Genomic DNA, 6,000 nt, shown 5'->3' on the forward strand with positions numbered 1-6,000 from the left:
TATTTCATTGTTTTGGGATAAATATATTCGGTTTCCATAAATCAAAATATATCGCTCCTTGATTATCTCTTATCTTATATTATATATTCTTCTTGTCCGAAGGAAGACTATCTTGACTTTAATGGAGAAATCTATGATCATCTCTTGATGATTTGGCACTATGTGCATTGGTCATGATTGAAGAAAAGATGCTCTACAACCTGATAATCTTCAAGATTCTCTGAGAAAACTGATTCTTATTGTTAGAAGTTGTATTAGGCATCATAAAATAATGATGAAGGATTCAAAAGAAGTACTTGCTGATCTTCAATCACAACTGTTCGAGATGAACAAACCTTTTATTGGAAAGTAAAGTACTCGGAAGAATTTGAATCCAGAATTCAAAAGTGATGTCAACATGACACGTGATTAGATAAAAATAGACATCAATGTTTTGATTTACTTCAAAAATTGTGTAAGATCTATTTTGAATAAAATTGTCGATTATTTATGAATAAAATTACTATTTTATAATTTTTGTGTGGTAGTTTCCGATTACATAGCCTGTGAATGAATGTTTATATGTTTTTTCTATGTGTTTTCGGTTTATGAGATACTGATTTCGGTTTTCATTAACCTTAATATTCGATCTCATATGGTGAGACCCTTATGATTTGTGGCTTTTTAATTTAGTGGGATTAAGTTCTAGCCCATGTTGGTAGGCTTTATCAAAGGATCATAAGATGTTCCAATTTAAACTCATACGTGAAAAATCATTATATGTTGAATCAATTTGTGTTTATATGAGTTGTGTTTAGCATAAAATATATGTTTCGGATTTTCAACTTTTACTATTGGCACGCATGAGTTAAAATTGATTCAACCTTTCTTTGGTAAAAGTTGTGTTTGTTGTTGTTCTTTTGTTCTTGCGAGAGGATGACAACACACTGGGGAGAGTTCTTATTTGAACTTGTGCTTAATGATATATTTTTCTGGGGAGTAGTAGCTGCCAAAATTGAGGTAACGAATTTTGTTAGTTAATCGTTTTCTTGTTTAAGAAAAGCCTATTTATATTGCATATATTTCACTTTTGCTTAACAAAATTTTGGTACAATTGATATGTTCCATTATATTGTGTATGGATTGTTTATGTGATTCAATTGTTTCCGGTTAAGAAAAACTGTGTCAATTTATTTGGCTTATTGTTTGGTATCTTCTTTATTGTTTGGTATCTTCTTTATTGTTGGGTATCAAATGTTTTTGCTAAACGAAGTTCAATGCAATTGCGGTGTTGTATGTTTATATTTGTTCAATTGCTTCCGGTTACAAAAATAATTGTGCAAATCAAATTATTTTGGTTTGTATCCATTGTTTGTGGCTTAACAAAATACGGGATCATTTTTTTATTCTAATTTATTCCGGCTAAGAGAAACTAAGTTAATTCTGATCTTAGTTAGATTTATGAATTTGAGGATTCGGTTATTCAAGTCTAATCGAATGCCTTGACAAGAAAAACTAGTTAACTAACCTAGTGTTTGTATTGTCTAAAGGGAAAGCTCTAAGTTATTTTCTGAATAATTAGAGCCTGATCAGAAAAATAAAGTTAATTCTGATCTTTATTTTGGTCTTATCGAAACAAGCGATTATACATACGCAATCGGTCCAACAACGGAATTGAGTATCTTAGTCGAATTGTCGGATTTTGGGGAAAATTGTTTCAGGCAATGTTGAAAAGCGGGGGTCTAACAACCTCACCCAATATTTCGTTTAGGCAACTGTATGGACTAACTCCAAAATAATTATGAGAGCATCAACTAATAAAGTGAGCTCAATCAAGAAATATATCCAAGAGTTATATCTCTGTTTCTTAATGTAATCAGCAAATCAAACAGATAGAAATTCGTGAGCTTGATTATTATAAGAAACAACTTGGACGGTATCAAAAACCAATATCCAAGGGTCAATCAATTCAATCAACAACCAAAGTTTGAATTCACAATTGATTGAACTTACGTACAACCTGTGATATTTCAATTATATAAACAAATATAATGCGGAAAAGAAATAACACAGACACCAGAAATTTTGTTAACGAGGAAACCGCAAATGCATAAAAACCTCGGGATCTAGTCCATATTTGAACATCACACTGTATTAAGCTGCTACAGACACTAACCAACTCCAAGTTAACTTCGGAATGGAATATAGTTGAGCCCTAACCAATCTTACACTGATCAAGGTGCAGTCGCGTTCCTTACGCCTCTGAATCCCAGCAGGACTCTGCGCACTTGATTCCCTTAGTTGATCTCACCCACAACTAAGAGTTGCTAGGACCCAAAGTCGAAGACTTGATAAACCAATTTGTCTCACACAGAAAAGTTTATTGAATAGATAAATCTGTCTCCCACAGAAATACCTATGAGTTTTGTTCCGTATTTTGATAAATCAAAGTGAACATGAACAAATTGATACACCAGTATTATATTCCCAAAGAATATCCTAGTAATATTTGTATGGTAGCGAAACAAGATATTGTGGAATCACAAACGATGAGACGGAGATGCTTGTGACTACTTTTTATCTTTCCTATCGGAGATTAAATCTCGAGCAAATCTTAGTGAAGATAGTACTCAATACGATAAAAAACAACAAGATTAGAACAACCAACTACAGAGAAAATAGTAGGGTATGGCTTCACAATCCCAACGAAGTCTTCAAGTCGTTAACCTATAGGGTTATGGAAAAACCTAAGGTTAAAGGAGAATCGACTCTAGTCGCAACTAGTATCATACAGGAGGTGTGGGGATTAGGTTTCTCAGTTACTAGAGTTCTCCCTTATATAGTCTTCGAATTAGGGTTGGCAATCAATGCTACCTTGGTAACAAAGCATTCAATATTCTAAGGTTAAAGGAGAATCGACTGTAGTCGCAACTAGTATCGCACATGAGGTGTGGGGATTAGGTTTCCCAGTTGCTAGAGTTCTCCCTTATATAGTCTTCGAATCAGGGTTGGCAATCAATGCTACCTTGGTAACAAAGCATTCAATATTCACAGTTAAATGAAAACCTAATTAGAATCAAGCTAATATCTTTCAACCGTTAGACGGAACTTAGCTAGTTACACACAAATGAAAAGTGACTTCATTTAGATATGAGTAACCGTACATAATCATGTGAACCTTGTTGGCTCAACAATAGTTAACCGAAGTTAGCCATATGAACACTTTCATATCAACCTTATTCATCTTAACCATAACTAGTTCAAATGACTCAAATGAAACTAGTTCTAGAGTTGTTCAATTGTTTATATTCTCATATAAGTATACAAGACACGATTGAAGAAAAATTGATTTTGATTCACTTGAATCAATTCATGAACACTATAGCCACGGTTTGCAAAATATTGCATTCCTTAATATATAAATGTATTAGTTCATGAAAAAACCGATTCAGAACATAACCTACTCAAAAATGCAAACGGGTACGCATACCTAAGTGGCCGGACTAAGTTTGGGTTCACCAGTATGCGAACGGGTACGAAAACCTCCACACTCAGTTGAATTTCCGGACATGAACTTTACGCCGGTACGCATATGGGTATGCATACTAAGTTCTCGGAATTTCATTAACCAACCAGTACGCATACGGGTATGCATAATATGGTTCCCGGACTTGGAATAACATGCAACAGTTTAGCATACAAGTACGCATACTGTGCTATATCCAATCATGGTTGATTGTTCTAAACTACCATTTCAATCATTGAAACATTCTTAGAAGACGACAATAGCTATCTCACACAAACTATTAGCTTCAAAGAAATTTTCAAGTGATCGAATGATCAATACGAAACACTCCGAGTCTACATCAAATGACTGTCTCACACAAATCACGTAAGATGTTGCCATGCGATTTTCACATGATCATCTTTTGACTTTCTTCAAGAATATAAGATGAACTTGGTTAAAGCGAAAGCTTACCAACACATATTTCGAGAAATATGTAAGCGAGTTAAACTCAGCTCGAAATATCAAATGTGTATAATCGAAGTCTGTATAGCTATATGACTTTCGTCTCAAGAGATAGAGTAGATAGACTTTTGAGTGATAGATCAGTTCAAGTCTTCACATACCTTTTGTTGATGAAGTTCCACAAGCTCCAATTAGTAGTTCTTCGTCTTCAATCTATGAACGTCGTGAATCTAATGTTCAACTACACTTACTATCCTAATTCGAGACTTAGCTATAAGTAGACTACAAATCAAGATTTATAGTTTTGGCAACTAAACTTGACAAACAAGCTTGAGATAACAACGTTTGCGAGTTCGACTGAGCAGTGCTCTAACAATCTCCCCATTTGTCAATTTTAGTGACAAAACTATCAATACATATGGATTACAAGATAATTGAACTTTGTAGCTTCTCATCCAAATGTTTGATTTCCTTGGTTCTTCAGCATTACTCGAAATCTTCGTCACTTCCAAGTACTCCAGTGATTCTGAACATGTTCAACTCAACATCATAGTTGTTAAAGATACGTAGCCGCCACTAGTTATGGTGGTGAAGAAGGAGCCAATTTTAGCTAAAACTTATCCCTCGCGAATGAAATGATTCCATAATATTACGAATATGTATTGAATTTATAATATACAGTCTCATAGTATTATTACACAACATCAAAGTCCAATTGTATCAAAACTTTGGCAACAACACTACGGTGATATGTATCACCCCCCCCCCCCCCCTAGTCAATACTTCATCTCATATGAAAAACAGTCCCTCTTAGATAATGATCTGTAAACCATATGTATTTGTAGTATGAACTACACATTAATTCTCCCCATTTTTGTCAATATAAATTGGCAAAGGTACGAAAACTAGCGAGATCATAATGAAATTCTCATAGAGATTCTTCATGACTAAAAGGAAACATATCAACTTTATTCAGATGCAATCATATAGTCGAAACTAAATGCATTCATCAAGGAGTTCATAAAGATACAAGAAAACTCCTTCAATATTCCACAGTCGCACTCCCCACAAAGATTTGGCAATTAAGCACAAGTTCAAATAAGAACTCTCCCCCATAAAATATCATTCCCGAAAGAAAAACAAGAGCGACCTTACTTTACAAGAAAAGAAGGATTTCTTTGTATACTTTGATCCCTAACAGAGTTGTTATCTATGTAGAAACAAATGTGAAATTGAAACAACACTTACACTGACGTTTTAAGCCTTGATTGCCCTATAGATATAAATAAGTCCAGAGCCAAAAGACTAGAAAACTAATGAAACAAAACAACACTAATAAACTGCCGTAAATGTTGAAACGTAACAGTATCTAAAGGTTTGGTGAAAATATCATCCAATTGTTGTTCGAAAGGCACAAATTCCATATTGATAATATCATTTTCATAGTGATCTCTAATAAAATGATACCTTATGTCAATGTGCTTAGTTCTTGAGTGATCAACAGGATTCTCAGTGATGCGAATCGTACTTGAGATATCACAAAATATCTTCATTACACCAGTGTCAATTCCATAATCAGCAAGCATTTGTTTCATCCATAGAAGTTGAGTACAACACGAACCTGCAGCAATGTATTCTGCTTCGTGTGTAGACAGTTTTTGTGAGTTTTGTTTCTTGTTATGCCATGCCACAAGATTCAACCCAAAGTAGTAAAATCCCATGAAGTACTCTTTCTGTCTTCCACACACACCCTGCCCAATCTGCATCTGAATAAGCAGTAAGATCAGTGTTGGTATCAATAGTATAGGATAGACCATACCCGATAGTGTGTTGGATATATCGCATGATCCTCTTTGCAGCTGCAAGTTGAGATTCCTTTGGATTAGCCTGAAATCTAGCACAACAACCAACACTAAAAGAAATATCAAGTCTAGTAACTGTAAGATATAAGAGGCTTCCAATGATAGATCGATAAAGCTTTTGATCCACATTTACTCCTTTCTCATCTCGATGTAATTTACCTGTAGTGGCCATAGGTGTCAGTTTTGGAG

The sequence above is a fragment of the Papaver somniferum genome, unplaced genomic scaffold (assembly GCF_003573695.1).
Source record: "Papaver somniferum cultivar HN1 unplaced genomic scaffold, ASM357369v1 unplaced-scaffold_135, whole genome shotgun sequence".
Lineage (NCBI taxonomy): Eukaryota > Viridiplantae > Streptophyta > Magnoliopsida > Ranunculales > Papaveraceae > Papaver > Papaver somniferum.